This window comes from Somniosus microcephalus, unplaced genomic scaffold (genome assembly GCF_052327205.1).
Source record: "Somniosus microcephalus isolate GS21.2 unplaced genomic scaffold, FLI_Smic_1.0 unresolved_chr1, whole genome shotgun sequence".
Taxonomy (NCBI): domain Eukaryota; kingdom Metazoa; phylum Chordata; class Chondrichthyes; order Squaliformes; family Somniosidae; genus Somniosus; species Somniosus microcephalus.
Genome location: NW_028225179.1, coordinates 14,639,440 through 14,656,692, shown reverse-complemented (window position 1 = coordinate 14,656,692; position 17,253 = coordinate 14,639,440).

Here is a 17,253-nt window from a genome sequence, read left to right as displayed (position 1 = left end):
GCCCAGTGATCCAGGAAAGTAAAACCCTCCCCCCTACACCAACTCTTTAGCCACGCATTCATCTGCTCTATCCTCCCATTCCTATACTTACTAGCACGTGGCACTGGGAGTAATCCAGAGATTACACCCTTTGAGGTCCTGCCCTTTAATCTGTTACCTAGCTCCCTAAATTCTTGATGCAGGACCTCATCCCTCTTTTTACCTATGTCGTTGGTACCAATGTGGACCACGACCACTGGCTGTTCACCCTCCCCCTCCAGAATGCCCTGCAGCCGCTCAGTGACATCCTTGACCCTGGCACCAGGGAGGCAACAAACCATCCTGGATTCACGTTTGCGGCCACAGAAACGCCTATCTGTTCCCCTTACTATAGAATCCCCTACCACTATTGCTCTCCCACTCTTTCCCCCCCCTCCTGGGCAGCAGGAGCACCCCCAGTGCCAGGAAGTTGGCTACTGCTGCCTTCCCCTGGTGAGTCATCCCCCTCAACAGTATCCAAAGCGGTATACCTGTTTGAAAGGGGGATGTCCGCAGGGGTTCCCTGCACTACCTGCCTGCCTTTGTTGCTCCGCCTGATGGTCACTCCCTGTGCTGCCCTACCCTGAGGCGTGCACAACTCGCTAAATGTGGTATCCACGAGCCTCTCAGCATCGCGCATGCTCCACAACCCATCCACCCGCAGCTCGAGCGCCGCAATGCGGTCTACAAGTAGCTGCAGCTGGATGCATTTCCCGCACACATGGTCGTCAGGGACACTGGCAGCGTCCCTGACTTCCCACATGGAGCAAGAGGAGCTCTCTCCAGCTTTCTCTGTCTCTCTCTCCAGCTTTCTGTCTCTCTCTCTCCAGCTTTCTCTGTCTCTCTCCAGCTTTCTCAGTCTCTCTCTCCAGCTTTCTGTCTCTCTCTCCAGCTTTCTCTCTCTCTCTCCCCAGCTTTCTCTGTCTCTCTCTCCAGCTTTCTCTATCTCTCTCCAGCTTTCTCTATTGCTCTCTCCAGCTTTCTCTGTCTCTCTCTCCAGCTTTCTGTCTCTCTCTCTCCAGCTTTCTCTGTCTCTCTCCAGCTTTCTCAGTCTCTCTCTCCAGCTTTCTGTCTCTCTCTCCAGCTTTCTCTCTCTCTCTCCCCAGCTTTCTCTGTCTCTCTCTCCAGCTTTCTCTATCTCTCTCCAGCTTTCTCTATTGCTCTCTCCAGCTTTCTCTGTCTCTCTCCAGCTTTCTCTGTCTCTCTCCAGCTTTCTCTATCTCTCTCTCCAGCTTTCTCTGTCTCTCTCGCCAGCTTTCTCTGTCTCTCTCCAGCTTTCTCTGTCTCTCTCCAGCTTTCTCTATCTCTCTCTCCAGCTTTCTCTGTCTCTCTCTCCAGCTTTCTCTCTCTCTCTCTCCAGCTTTCTCTGTCTCTCTCCAGCTTTCTCTATCTCTCTCTCCAGCTTTCTCTGTCTCTCTCTCCAGCTTTCTCTGTCTCTCTCTCCAGCTTTCTCTATCTCTCTCTCCAGCTTTCTCTGTCTCTCTCTCCAGCTTTCTCTGTCTCTCTCCAGCTTTCTCTATCTCTCTCTCCAGCTTTCTCTATCTCTCTCTCCAGCTTTCTCTGTCTCTCTCTCCAGCTTTCTCTATCTCTCTCTCCAGCTTTCTCTGTCTCTCTCTCCAGCTTTCTCTGTCTCTCTCTCCAGCTGTCTCTGTCTCTCTCTCCAGCTTTCTCCGTCTCTCTCTCTCCAGCTTTCTCTCTCTCTCTCTCCAGCTTTCTCTGTCTCTCTCTCCAGCTTTCTCTGTCTCTCTCTCCAGCTTTCTCTGTCTCTCTCTCTCCAGCTTTCTCTGTCTCTCTCCAGCTTTCTCTGTCTCTCTCTCCAGCTTTCTCTGTCTCTCTCTCCAGCTTTCTCTCTCTCTCTCTCTCCAGCTTTCTCTGTCTCTCTCGCCAGCTTTCTCTGCCTCTCTCTCCAGCTTTCTCTGTCTCTCTCACCAGCTTTCTCTGTCTCTCTCGCCAGCTTTCTCTGTCTCCCTCGCCAGCTTTCTCTGTCTCTCTCTCCAGCTTTCTCTGTCTCTCTCTCCAGCTTTCTGTCTCTCTCTCCAGCTTTCTCTGTCTCTCTCGCCAGCTTTGTCTCTCTCTCTCCAGCTTTCTGTCACTCTCTCGCTAGCTTTCTCTGCCTCTCTCTCGCCAGCTTTCTCTGTCTCTCTCGCCAGCTTTCTCTCTCTCTGTCTCTCCAGCTTTCTCTGTCTCTCTCTCTCCAGCTTTCTCTCTCTCTCTCGCCAGCTTTCTCTGTCTCTGTCTCGTGAGCGTTCTCTCTCTCTCTCTCTCTCTCTCTCTCTCTCTCCAGCTTTCTCTGTCTCTCTCCAGCTTTGTCTGTCTCTCTCTCTCCAGCTTTATCTCTCTCTCTCCAGCTTTCTCTGTCTCTCTCTCCAGCTTTCTGTCCAATTCCAATTCCAATTCAAATGCTTTATTGGCATGAAAGTTTACAGAGAACCATATTGCCAAAGCTTACATAGCAAAAAGGTACAGTTTTCACATTTGTTGGGTACATACAATATTACTTTTAAACAATATTAATTTTAAACAGTCTTTGTACTTCATTTGGTACGTTCAATATTAATTTTAAACAGTCTTAATTTTAGACAGTCCTCAGGTTGTGACATGTTGTTACATATTTGGCCCCAAGGTATGGTCTGTCTCCTTCTCCTAGGACTAATCTCAGTTTTGACAGATCATCCAATTCCTTGAAATCTGGGGTTGTTTGGCTTAGCTTGTTGAATAATATGTTTCTTGATGTGTTGAATTTTTCGCATTTTAGGAGGAAATGCATTTCTGTTTCAACCTCGCCAGCCAGACATTGATCGCATATTCTATTCTCTCTAGGCTGCCAAGATTTCTTGTATCTGCCTTTTTCAATTTCCAGTTGGTGGTCGCTTAGTCTGTACCTGGTGAGGGTCTGTCTCTGTTTTGTGTCTCTGATGGTCGTGAGGTAGTCTGCCAGTTTATATTCTCTTTTTAGGGCCCGGTAACATTCTAATCTGCTTTGGCTTTTGGTTATTTTGTTCCAATGTTCCAGGTAGGTTTCTTTGCATTTTTTAATGATTTGGTTCACTCGGATTGGTGTTTGGACGGCTGTGTTGGTCTGGGGCTGGTCAGGGTCCGGCTGAGTACTTAGTTTCAGTAGCAGCTGACTCAGGGGACTCTTTTCTGGGTTTAGCTCTTGGGTCTGAAAGGCTTTGAAATGAAGGGTGTCTGGGGAGCTAGATTTGAGGTGATTTAGGAAGTTTAGTGCTCGTTTTTGGATGTTTATTATCAGTGGGTATCTGCCTAGTTCGGCTCTGCATGCATTTGTTGGCGTTTTTCTTCGGGAGCGAAGGATGCTTCGGCAGAATTCTGCATGTAGGGCTTCTATTGTGTGTTTTTCCCATTTAGTGTAGCTTTGGTGATTTAGCGGGCCCTATACTTCACTACCGTACAGTGCAATGGGCAGGATTATGCTGTCAAATATTTTGAGCCAGATTTTGATTGGGATTTGGATGTTGTAGAATTTTCTTTTTATTGCATATAGGGCTCTTTGGGCTTTTTCTTTTAGTGCATTCACTGCTATGCTGAAGCTCCCTGATGCTGTAATAGTTAGACCAAGGTAGGTGTAGCTCATAGTGTGTCCTATAGTGGTATCACTGAGGGTAAACTGGTATTTGTTTTCCTGACATCTGGGTCTTTTTTGAAAAATCATGATGTTGGTTTTCTTTAGATTTACTGTTAGAGCCCAATTTTGGCAGTATTTGTCGAGTAGGTCTAGTTGTTGCTGTAATCCCTGTTCTCTCTCCAGCTTTCTGTCTCTCTCCAGCTTTCTGTCTCTCTCCAGCTTTCTCTCTCTCTCCAGCTTTCTGTCTCTCTCCAGCTTTCTCTGTCTCTCTCTCTCCAGCTTTCTCTCTCTCTCCAGCTTTCTCTCTCTCTCTCTCTCCAGCTTTCTCTGTCTCTCCAGCTTTCTCCCTCTCTCTCTCTCCAGCTTTCTCTCTCTCTCTCACCAGCTTTCTCTGTCTCTCTCTCGCCAGCTTTCTCTCTTTCTCTCTCTCCAGCTTTCTCTGTATCTCTCCAGCTTTCTCTGTCTCTCTCTCTCCAGCTTTATCTCTCTCTCGCCAGCTTTCTCTGTCTCTCTCTCTCCAGCTTTCTCTGTCTCTCTCTCTCCAGCTTTCTCTGCCTCTCTCTCCAGCTTTCTGTCCAATTCCAATTCCAATTCAAATGCTTTATTGGCATGAAAGTTTACAGAGAACCATATTGCCAAAGCTTACATAGCAAAAAGGTACAGTTTTCCAACATTCTGTAGGTGTCAATGGATTTGACATTTGTTGGGTACATACAATATTACTTTTAAACAATATTAATTTTAAACAGTCTTTGTACTTCATTTGGTACGTTCAATAATAATTTTAAGCAGTCTTAATTTTAAACAGTCCTCAGGTTGTGACATGTTGTTACATATTTGGCCCCAAGGTATGGTCTGTCTCCTTCTCCTAGGACTAATCTCAATTTTGACAGGTCATCCAATTCCTTGAAATCTGGGGTTGTTTGGCTTAGCTTGTTGAATAATATGTTTCTTGATGTGTTGAATTTTTCGCATTTTAGGAGGAAATGCATCTCTGTTTCAACCTCGCCGGCCAGACATTGATCGCATATTCTATTCTCTCTAGGCTTCCAGGATTTCTTGTATCTGCCTTTTTCAATTTCCAGTTGGTGGTCGCTTAGTCTGTACCTGGTGAGGGTCTGTCTCTGTTTTGTGTCTCTGATGGTCGTGAGGTAGTCTGCCAGTTTATGTTCTCTTTTTAGGGCCTGGTAACATTCTAATCTGCTTTGGCTTTCGGTTATTTTGTTCCAATGTTCCAGGTAGGTTTCTTTGCATTTTTTAATGATTTGGTTCACTCGGATTGGTGTTTGGACGGCTGTGTTGGTCTGGGGCTGGTCAGGGTCCGGCTGAGTACTTAGTTTCAGTAGCAGCTGACTCAGGGGATTCTTTTCTGGGTTTAGCTCTTGGGTCTGAAAGGCTTTGAAATGAAGGGTGTCTGGGGAGCTAGATTTGAGGTGATTTAGGAAGTTTAGTGCTCGTTTTTGGATGTTTATTATCAGTGGGTATCTGCCTAGTTCGGCTCTGCATGCATTTGTTGGCGTTTTTCTTTGGGTGCGAAGGATGCTTCGGCAGAATTCTGCATGTAGGGCTTCTATTGTGTGTTTTTCCCATTTAGTGTAGCTTTGGTGATTTAGCGGGCCCCATACTTCACTACCGTACAGTGCAATGGGCAGGATTATGCTGTCAAATATTTTGAGCCAGATTTTGATTGGGATTTGGATGTTGTAGAATTTTCTTTTTATTGCATATAGGGCTCTTCGGGCTTTTTCTTTTAGTGCATTCACTGCTATGCTGAAGCTCCCTGATGCTGTAATAGTTAGACCAAGGTAGGTGTAGCTCATAGTGTGTCCTATAGTGGTATCACTGAGGGTAAACTGGTATTTGTTTTCCTGACATCTGGGTCTTTTTTGAAAAATCATGATGTTGGTTTTCTTTAGATTTACTGTTAGAGCCCAATTTTGGCAGTATTTGTCGAGTAGGTCTAGTTGTTGCTGTAATCCCTGTTCTCTCTCCAGCTTTCTGTCTCTCTCCAGCTTTCTGTCTCTCTCCAGCTTTCTCTCTCTCTCCAGCTTTCTGTCTCTCTCCAGCTTTCTCTGTCTCTCTCTCTCCAGCTTTCTCTCTCTCTCCAGCTTTCTCTCTCTCTCTCTCTCCAGCTTTCTCTCTCTCTCCAGCTTTCTCTGTCTCTCTCTCTCCAGCTTTATCTCTCTCTCGCCAGCTTTCTCTGTCTCTCTCTCTCCAGCTTTCTCTGTCTCTCTCTCTCCAGCTTTCTCTGCCTCTCTCTCCAGCTTTCTGTCCAATTCCAATTCCAATTCAAATGCTTTATTGGCATGAAAGTTTACAGAGAACCATATTGCCAAAGCTTACATAGCAAAAAGGTACAGTTTTCCAACATTCTGTAGGTGTCAATGGATTTGACATTTGTTGGGTACATACAATATTACTTTTAAACAATATTAATTTTAAACAGTCTTTGTACTTCATTTGGTACGTTCAATAATAATTTTAAGCAGTCTTAATTTTAAACAGTCCTCAGGTTGTGACATGTTGTTACATATTTGGCCCCAAGGTATGGTCTGTCTCCTTCTCCTAGGACTAATCTCAATTTTGACAGGTCATCCAATTCCTTGAAATCTGGGGTTGTTTGGCTTAGCTTGTTGAATAATATGTTTCTTGATGTGTTGAATTTTTCGCATTTTAGGAGGAAATGCATCTCTGTTTCAACCTCGCCGGCCAGACATTGATCGCATATTCTATTCTCTCTAGGCTTCCAGGATTTCTTGTATCTGCCTTTTTCAATTTCCAGTTGGTGGTCGCTTAGTCTGTACCTGGTGAGGGTCTGTCTCTGTTTTGTGTCTCTGATGGTCGTGAGGTAGTCTGCCAGTTTATATTCTCTTTTTAGGGCCCGGTAACATTCTAATCTGCTTTGGCTTTCGGTTATTTTGTTCCAATGTTCCAGGTAGGTTTCTTTGCATTTTTTAATGATTTGGTTCACTCGGATTGGTGTTTGGACGGCTGTGTTGGTCTGGGGCTGGTCAGGGTCTGGCTGAGTACTTAGTTTCAGTAGCAGCTGACTCAGGGGACTCTTTTCTGGGTTTAGCTCTTGGGTCTGAAAGGCTTTGAAATGAAGGGTGTCTGGGGAGCTAGATTTGAGGTGATTTAGGAAGTTTAGTGCTCGTTTTTGGATGTTTATTATCAGTGGGTATCTGCCTAGTTCGGCTCTGCATGCATTTGTTGGCGTTTTTCTTTGGGTGCGAAGGATGCTTCAGCAGAATTCTGCATGTAGGGCTTCTATTGTATGTTTTTCCCATTTAGTGTAGCTTTGGTGATTTAGCGGGCCCCATACTTCACTACCGTACAGTGCAATGGGCAGGATTATGCTGTCAAATATTTTGAGCCAGATTTTGATTGGGATTTGGATGTTGTAGAATTTTCTTTTTATTGCATATAGGGCTCTTCGGGCTTTTTCTTTTAGTGCATTCACTGCTATGCTGAAGCTCCCTGATGCTGTAATAGTTAGACCAAGGTAGGTGTAGCTCATAGTGTGTCCTATAGTGATATCACTGAGGGTAAACTGGTATTTGTTTTCCTGACGTCTGGGCCTTTTTTGGAAAATCATGATGTTGGTTTTCTTTAGATTTACTGTTAGAGCCCAATTTTGGCAGTATTTGTCGAGTAGGTCTAGTTGTTGCTGTAGTCCCTGTTCTGTGGGAGACAGCAGAACTAGGTCGTCCGCATAGAACAGGGATTTCACTTCTCCATCCAGGAGACGGAGACCTGGTGACTCGCTTTGCTCCAGCATGTCTGCTAATTCATTTATGTATATGTTGAACAGGGTCGGGCTCAAATTGCAGCCCTGCCGGACGCCTCTTCTCTGGGTGAAGAAATCGGTGCGTTTGTCTCCAATTTTGACCCCGCATTTGTTTTTCAGATACATTGATTTAATAAGGTCATAGACTTTGCCCCCTATTCCACATTGAAGAAGTTTATAATAGAGCCCTTCGTGCCATATAGAGTCAAAGGCTTTCTTGAAGTCGATGAAACAGGCGAATATTTTCCCATTTTTTGTTTGGTGTAAATGTTTTTCAATGAGGGTGTGAAGGGTATAGATATGGTCGGCGGTGCGGTGTTTTGGAAGAAAGCCTATTTGGTTTTTTCTGAGGATATTATGTTTGTTAAGAAAATCAAGTAATCTACTATTTAGAATACTGCAGAATAACTTCCCTAGACAACTGTTGACACAGATGCCGCGGTAGTTATTTGGGTCTGATTTGTTTCCGCTTTTATATATGGGGGAGATTAGTCCTTGGCACCAGATATCGGGAAAACAGCCTGAACGTAATATGATGTTGAATAATTTGAGTACCGCACCCTGCATCTCCATATTGCTGAACTTGAGCATTTCATTTTTGATGTTGTCTGGGCCACAGGCTTTCTTTAGGTGGAGAGATTTTGTTTTTGTGGCCAGTTCTTTCCATGTGATTGGGGAGTCTAGAGGGTTTTGGTTGTCTTTGATTGTTGCTTCTAATGTGTGGAGTTTTTCTGTGACCTGATGTTGACTTGGGTTTGTTTCGTTTATTGGGATGTCTTTGTAGAGGTTTTCAAAATGTGTTCTCCAGATGTCGCCATCTTGGATTGGTAATGCTTGCAATTGTGTTGTACTCAGGTTATTCCACATTTCCCAGAATTGTTTTGGATTGGTGGAGTTTTCAATTTCTTCTAGTATTTTGTGGGTATAGTTTTGTGTTTTGTTCCTAATGGTGTGTTTATATCTTTTGAGGGTTTCATTGTATCTAGTACGTAGGTCCGGATTGTTTGGTTGGCGATGCTTTTGGTTTGATATTTTTCTCAGGTCTTTTCTGGCATTTTTGCATTCGTGGTCAAACCATTTCTTATTTTTATTTTGTCTTTTGTGACTCTTCCTCTTCTGTTTCACGAGGTCGGCTTTTACAGCTGCCTCATGAAAGATCATATTTATATCCTCTATGGCCATGTTTACCCCATCTCTGGTGATCTCATATAGATTTTCTTTAAATTTTGAAATTTTACTTGTGAGATCAGGTGAATTTAGTGCTGTGATGAATTTATCTCCACTGTCTGGGGCCCATCTGTATGTCTGGTTTATTTTATGTAGCTTACTGGGTTCCTTTTTTGTGTCTGTAGTTTGGGCAGAAAGTTTAAGGTACACATTTATTTGGTTATGGTCTGAGAGGGGGGATTGCTGCCTGACAGTGAATGCGTTGATATCGCAAGGGTCCAGGTCAGTGATTGTATAATCCACCACACTAGACCCAAGAGTTGAGGAATATGTGAGTCTCCCTAAGGAGTCCCCTCTGAACCTACCGTTAACTATGTACAGGCCTAAGGCTCGGCAGAGTTGCACTACCTCCCTACCGCTTTTATTTATTTCACAATCGAGGTTGTTTCGGTTTGCGATGGCTGGTGTGACATATAGAGGGGTCTGGCCAAACACATGGTTGTTGCCCTGTGGGTCTATGAAGTCAGGTTCACATCCTGTCCTTGCATTTAGGTCCCCACATAGTAGCACCTTTCCTTGGGCCTGGAAATGGCTGATTTCCATGTGGAGAGTGTCAAATATCTCCTCTTCAAAATATGGCGATTCTATTGGAGGTATGTAGATCGCACATAAGTAAACATCGTTTTTTGCTATTCCTATATTTTTATCTAATTTTAGCCATACGTGTGATTTTCCCTGTTTTATCGGTGAGATGTGTTTGTTCAGTTCTCCTTTATACCACACCAGGATTCCCCCGGAGGTTCTGCCCTTGCGTGTCTTAATGTTCTTTACTGAAGGCACAATAATTTCATGGTACATTGGGGGACAGTGGGTCGGCATGTCCTTTTGGCACCATGTTTCTGTTAACACAATTATATCAATGTCTTTTATAGCTTTTAGGAATTCAGGGTCTGTACTCTTCATCCCAAAAGTTGAGGAGCGGAGGCCCTGGATATTCCAGCAGCTTATGTGGAAAGAACGCATTTATATAGTTCAATAAAACGAAATAAAATGGACCTATTTTGTGGGATGAGTGTGGAAACACTATTTTCTATAATGCTAAATGATGATTTAGTATAAATTTCATGAGGCATGCACATATATCTATCTAATAGTAGTAATAATACTGATAAGATAACAATAATGATAATGATAAATAACAATATTAATAATTTCTCCGGCTTTCTATCAGGCTGTTCAGCATCGTCATGATCTTTCTCAGTTCTTGGTCTACAGTCTGTGGTCTAGAGGGGGGTCTTGGGTCAGGTATAAAAGCACGGTTCTGTTGTTGGTTTTGTAAAGGGGGGTGGGGGACATTGGTGGTCCTGTTTGGGTTACGGCTCCCAATGGTAGAGGGGGTGGGAGGGCTGCGTCTTTTGGCAGTGTTTATGAGGTTTTTTGCAAAGACCCACATCCGCTGTTTGAGTAGATGTATTTCGTCATAGAGGTCCCTTGTGTTGATGTTTGGATGATGGGCCAGGTAGACGTTGGGGAAGACAGAACATCTCGTGTCGATCTCCCTGTTGGTGTTGTGGATTATATAGGCTGGGGTGTCCTTTCTGGGCAGTAGTGTGGAGATCACGATCCGCGCCTCGGGGAATTCCTTGCTGGCCTTTTCCGCCATCCTGCTCACCGCCCTAGCAGTGCCTTCCCGTAGGGTGCGTAGGTCGTTTGTGCCTGTGTGGATCACAAGCCATTTGGGGCTTCCAAGGGATTCTTTGTTCAGGATCTTCATTGCATGTTCTGTGTTGCTGCACCATTTTTTCAGGACTTGATGACCTGGGAACAGCCTCTGGGGGTCCAGAAACTTTCCGTTGGAGTCGGTCAGCAGGACCGCCTGAGGGGCTGGTTTTTCAGACTGGGTAGCAGTAGTCTGGGCAGGACTCGACTGATGGCTGGTTGTTGGCTGGGTTTCTGGGATATGTTGTGTGGCAGGAGCGGGGTTTGGGGCTTTCGGTGTGTCCTCGTTTGGGGGGGTATCTGTCGGTTTTTGTGTTCCTGTGTGTGAGGACTGGGTAGCAGTAGTCTGGGCATGATTCGACTGAGGGCTGGTTGGAGCGGGGTTTGTGGCTTTCGGTGTGTCGTCGTGTGGGGTGGCATCTGGCGGGTTCTGTGTCCTTGTGTGTGTTGTTTTTGTGTCCTCAGGTTTTTGGACCTTAAGAGGTTTGTGTTGCCTGCTGAGCCTTTCTACGGTTTCCTTCGTTTTGTTTAGTTGAGTACGGAGTTCTTTGATCTCATTTCTTTGCTCCTCTATGGTCTTTGCCATCTTGTGGATGGTGGACTCGTGTTCCGTTTTTAGCTGTTTGAATTCCTCCTTCAGATTCTTGGCCAGTGTTTCTCTGTATTCGTTGAAATCAAGTTCTAGTTTGGCCAGTTTCTCTCTCATCATTTTGTTTTCGTTGAGAGGTGTGGGGGGGGTGGAGATGGACAGGGAGGTGTTTTCCTCTGCTGGTCTCTCTTCTTCTTCCTCCACTTGGTTCTCATCATCCTCTGTTCGACTCTCTTTTGCTTCCTGTCCATTGGTCTTCTTTGTGTCTGCCTTAGTTTTCAACTGGGGGAATTCCTTTTCGAAGGAGTCCAGATTATCCACATTCCCCTGTATCATGATCTTTCTATTTTTGTTGTAGTAGCTTATGGTTAGCAGGGGGTCATCTTTATCTAGGTTTCCATCTTTACATATTTTCAGTCTGCCTCCACTGCCAATACCTTCACTGGAGACGTATGTGTAGTGTTTTTGTAAAGTCTCCTTCCAGGAGGTGACGTATTCGGTGTAGAATATGAGGTTGTTCTTCAGCTTAGTCCCTTTGTGTGTGGTATAGTCAACGTAGAGGATCTCTGGGTTATTTTTTAGTGTTGTGTACTTGTATTTTTCCTTTTCTTTATTTTTTTTGCATTGCTCAGGATATATCATTTCCCTGCTCATTGTAGTCGTTTGTTTTTTTGTCTCAGATAGATATCTTTTTTTCCTCTTTTTTGTGTCGTGTTCCACCTTAGCCCACTTTTAGGTCCAAAATTGGGAGTTTTTCAGGGGTTCATCTTTGATATAGCTGTTCTTAAAGGTTTATCTTTCTCTTTCTCTCACCGGATCTTGGTTCGGGTAGTTTATCGTTTCTCTCGGGTTTCTATTCCTTTTCCTCGCGGGTTTGTTGTTCTTCTTTCAGGTTTTTTCGAACTAAATTTAAATTAAATTAAACTTTTTCCGAACTAACTTTAACTAAAATGAAACTTAGGTAGAATTAGGTAAAACTTATTTCTCCGGTTTGTTTTTTTTTCTCTTCCGACTCTCTCACTCGCTCTCCGGGTCTCGGACTCGCTCTCTCTCTCCGTGTTCCAAACTCGTCCACTCTCCGTGCCCCGGACTCATTCACTTTCCGCGCTCTGGGCGGATCTCCTCGTGTCGTCGTGTCGGTCTCAGGCCCCCGGGTTTTTTGACTGACCAGGCTGTTTTCTGCCCTGGTCTCCCGGTCTCCGTTCCCGCGGTCTCTGGGCCTCGCGGTCTCGGGTTCACCCTCCCCAGGCCTCTTACTTGTTTTCCCGGTTCGGGCCGCTCCTCCCGGTCTCCGATCCTGCGGTCTCTGGGCCTCGCGTTCTCGGGTTCACCCTCCCCAGGCCTCTTATTTATTGTCCTGGTTCGGGCTGCTCCTCCCGGTCTCTGGTCTCGCGGTTCAGGCCTCTGTTTCTCTCTCTCTCCAGCTTTTTCTCTCCAGCTGGTGTTTCCTCTCCTCTCTCTCACGCTCTCTCGCTCCCTCCCGCTCCGATGTCCTCTCTGTTGCCGGGATCTCTCTCTCTGTTCCCGGGTTCTCTCTCTCTCTGTTCCCGCGACCTCGCTCTCTCTCTCTCTGTCCCCGGGCCTTACTGTGTCTCTGGGCTGGTCTCTCGGTCTCGGTGAGCCGGGCTGTGTCCCGGGTGTCTCCGGGCTCTCGGTGTCCTGGTGCCGGGTCGCTCGGTCTCTCTCTCACGCTCCGTCTCTCTCTCTCCTCTCTCTCTCTCCAGCTTTCTCTGTCTCTCTCTCTCCAGCTTTCTCTGTCTCTCTCTCTCCAGCTTCCTCTCTGTCTCTCTCTCCAGCTTTCTCTGTCTCTCTCTCTCCAGCTTTCTCTGTCTCTCTCTCTCCAGCTTTCTCTCTCTCGCCAGCTTTCTCTCTCTCGCCTGCTTTCTCTCTCTCTCTCTCGCCATCTTTGTCTCTCTCTCTCTCGCCATCTTTCTCTGTCTCTCTCTCGCCAGCTTTCTCTCTCTCTCTCTCTTGCCAGCTTTCTCTGTCTCTCCAGGTTTCTCTCTCTCTCTCACCAGCTTCCTCTCTCTCTCTCCAGCTTTCTCTGTCTCTCTCCAGCTTTCTCTCTCTCTCTCTCGCCAGCTTTCTCTGTCTGTCTCTCTCTCCAGCTTTCTCTGTCTCTCTCTCTCCAGTTTTCTCTGTCTCTCTCGCCAGCTTTATCTGTCTCTTTCTCCAGCTTTCTCTGTCTCTCTCTCTCCAGCTTTCTCTGTCTCTCTCTCTCCAGCTTTCTCTGTCTCTCTCTCTCTCCAGCTTTCTCTGTCCAATTCCAATTCCAATTCCAATTAAAATGCTTTATTGGCATGAAAGTTTACAGAGAACCATATTGCCAAAGCTTACATAGCAAAAAGGTACAGTTTTCCAACATTCTGTAGGTGTCAATCGATTTGACATTTGTTGGGTACATACAATATTACTTTTAAACAATATTAATTTTAAACAGTCTTCTCTCTCTCTCCAGCTTTCTCTGTCTCTCTGTCCAGCTTTCTCTCTCTCGCCAGCTTTCTCTCTCTCGCCTGCTTTCTCTCTCTCTCACTCGCCATCTTTGTCTCTCTCTCTCTCGCCAGCTTTCTCTCTCTCTCGCCTGCTTTCTCTCTCTCTCTCTCGCCATCTTTGTCTCTCTCGCCATCTTTCTCTGTCTCTCTCTCGCCAGCTTTCTCTCTCTCTCTCTCTTGCCAGCTTTCTCTGTCTCTCCAGGTTTCTCTCTCTCTCTCACCAGCTTCCTCTCTCTCTCTCCAGCTTCCTCTCTCTCTCTCCAGCTTTCTCTGTCTCTCTCCAGCTTTCTCTCTCTCTCTCTCGCCAGCTTTCTCTGTCTGTCTCTCTCTCCAGCTTTCTCTGTCTCTCTCTCCAGCTTTCTCTGTCTCTCTCTCGCCAGCTTTCTCTGTCTCTCTCTCCAGCTTTCTCTGTCTCTCTCTCCAGCTTTCTCTGTCTCTCTCTCCAGCTTTCTCTGTCTCTCTCTCCAGCTTTCTCTGTCTCTCTCTCCAGCTTTCTCTGTCTCTCTCTCCAGCTTTCTCTGTCTCTCTCTCGCCATCTTTCTCTGTCTCTCTCTCTCTCTCTCTCTCTCTCCAGCTTTCTCTGTCTCTCTCTCTCTCTCACCAGCTTTCTCTCTCTCTCTCTCTCGCAATCTTTCTCTTGTGTGGCTCGATGTGAAATTTTGTTTTATAACACTCCTGTGCAGCTCCCTGGGAGGTTTAACTACATTAAAGGCACTATACAAATCTAATTGTTGTTGTTATTTCTCTCGAGCTTTCTCTCGCTTGCTCTCTCTCTCTTTTTGCATTGCAACCGAATTTTTCCCCCTTAACTTAAAAAATGCAATTGGATTTGTCGTTATTTTAAATGTTGAGACAGAAACATTTCAGAATACATTTTAATCAAGATTAAAGCTGAGATAGAGGGAAAGAATCAGAGAGAGAGAGCAGATGAGTGAATGAAAAAGAGCGACAGAGATGGGGAGCTAGATAGGAACAGAGAGAGGGGGAAAGAGAACAAGCGATGGGGAGAGAGAGAGGGGGGGACGCAGATGGAGGTGACTGTTAAATGCCAGAAGTGGGAGATGCTATTTTAGATCTGGTAATGTGTAATGAGACAGGATTAATTAATGATCTCATAGTAAAGGATCCCCGAAGAAAGAGTGATTGGTAGAATTTCAAATTTATTTTGAGGGTGAGAAACTTGGGTCTGAAACTAGTGTCCTAAACTGAAATAAAGGCAATTACAAGGGTACGAGGACAGAGTTGGCTAAAGCGGACTGGGAAAATAGATGAAAGGGTAAGACGCTAGCTCAGCAGTGGCAGACATTTAAGGAGATATTTCATCAATCTCAGCAAAGGTGTATTCCAGTGAGAAAGAAAGGCTCTACGAGGAGGACGCACCATCCGTGGCTAACTAAGGGAGTTAAAGATGGGATCACATTGAAAGAAAAGGCAGACAATGTTGCCAAGATTAGTGTTAGGCCAGAGGATTGGGACATTTTTAGAAACCAGTAAATGATGACAAATCAGCAAAATAAACTCCATTTCCTTGGTCAGAGCTGTGCATGTAGTTTTTTAATTCATTGCGTGCTTTCTTTTAATCAATTTTCATTTCTCTCTCTCCAGAAGCTGCAACGTGACGATGCAGAGAGAGAGTCTTTTGGGAGGTGGAATCCTGGAGAAGTGCTTCCTTCAGAGGGAGGAGAGTGACCGAGGCCCCCTCAGCACAGGCTGCCTGCCTGGCCGCCAATGTGTCTGTTTATCACCCTGCGATTCATTGCCATCGCTTGCTCCCCCCAATGTAACTTGTACATCTTTCTGCACCACCCTCTCTCTCTCTACCTCTGTAGAAAAGGCACTGAAGATGGCAGACTAGATACTTTCCTTTATTAGCTATGAGGAAAGACTGGATAGGCTGGGTTGGTTTTCTTTGGAACAGAGACTGAGGGAGATTAAATGGAGGTGTATAAAATGATGAGGGGCCTAGATAGAGTGGATGGGAAGGACTGCTTTCCCCCAGCAGAGAGGTCAATAACCAGGAGCCATATATGCACTAGAAGTGCCGTAACCGATAAGGCGACGGACCCAGAGCAGGAGAGTGGGATTAGGCTGGATAGCTTTATAAATCGTCCGGCGCAGACATGAGGGGCCGAATGGCCTCCTTCTTTGCTCTAAACTTGTCCCATTCCCTCTCTCTCTCTCCCTATTTCCCCATCTCTCTGTCTGTCCCTTACAGCCTGGGACCAGTGACAGAGACACACGCAGGCCAGGCTGTACAGTCAGAGACACCTGTCCCCGTAGACACATCGGGTGGCTTGAATTTCCACTGGAGTTAGTTCTCCCGATCGCCCACTGTAAGCTGTATATTCCACTTTCCACCTCCCTCCCTCTCGAGTCACATCTCTGTATCGGCACATCTTTCGTTATATCTGTATCTCTACGTCAATCTCTCTCTCTCCATTGTTCTTTATCTCTTCCTGCAACGTTAATCTTTGCATCCCTTCATCTCCCTCTCGAATCTTCTTTGTATCTACGTCTTTCTTGATATCTCTGCCTCGCTAACTCTTTCTCTGCAGCACTCTCTGTCTTTCTCGATCTCCAACTCTCTATTTCTGCCTCTCTCCCTAACTCTCTCTCTCTTTCTCTCTGCCAGCCACTCTCTCCCTCTCTCTTTGTCCATCTGCCTCTCTTTATAATTTGAATCTCAGTTTCTCTGCCTTCTGATCTCTGCTCCTCTCACTGGTTCTGGCTCCCTCTCTCTCTCTTAGTCCCAATCTTGCTCCCTCTCACTCCGTTCTGCCTCTTTGTCCTTCTCACTTTCCGTATCTCTGCTTTCTGCTCCTCAGTCCCTCTCACTGGGCCAGATGTTGACCCGGTGCCACAGTGTGAACCCAGTGACAATAAACCAGAATCCTGCGTCACATCTCTCCCGAGGTTGATTTCCATCAATGTTACAATAGGGCGAGATGTGAAACGGGAGGCTGATTCACCATCACCCGGTTTGTTGTATAACGCCAAGTCAAACAGTTTCTTTCCCTCTACGTCTCTGCCTCTCTCCTGTGGGTAAATGGAGTCGAGGTGCAGATCAGCCACAATCTAACATTGGTGGGACAGGCTCGAAGGGCTGAATGGCCTCCTATGTCACCCAAATCTCTGTGTGTCTTTTCTCTGTTCAGGGACACCCAGCTCAGGTTTTGTTTCCCACTACACTGATGGGGGTTGGGGGGGGGAAACACCTTCCTGCAGTGAGGAACATACCTGGAGCTGGGATGGTACTGTGCATGAAGGTTGGGAATGTCCGTCATCTCTTGCTCCACGTCTGCACCCCTCTCTGATCTCTCATGCCCCCCATCTCACACTCTCACCCTCCTTTATTCCCAGGCTTCTCAATCTCTCTCCAAATATGTTCCAGACACTCATTTTACAGCCACCGACTGAGTGAGCGGCCACAGCCATTTTTTGCTTGGTGCGGGGGGGGAGGCAGCCATTTTGTGCTTGGTGCAGGGGGAAGCCATTTTGTGCTCGGTGCGGGGGGAGGCAGCCATTTTGTGCTCGGTGCGAGGGGTCAGCCATTTTGTGCTTGGTGCTGGGGGAGGCAGCCATTTTGTGCTTGGTGCGGGGGGAGGCATCCATTTTGTGCTCGGTGCGGGTGGGCAGCCATTTTGTGCTCGGTGCGGGGGGAGTGTTTTACATTGTCTGTTTGTTTGGACGTGAATTAAAGCAAATTAAAGAGAGTTGTGATTTGGAGCCACACCAGGTAAGTGAGTGATTCACACACGGGGCAAAATAAAGTTTCACCAGCGGTGGGAAGGGAGATTGACAGGGCGGGCAGGATTATACATGGATGGAGATATGGGGCTCTTATACAGGGGGGGCTGTGGAGTTTCACCAGCGGTGGGGAGGGAGATTGACAGGG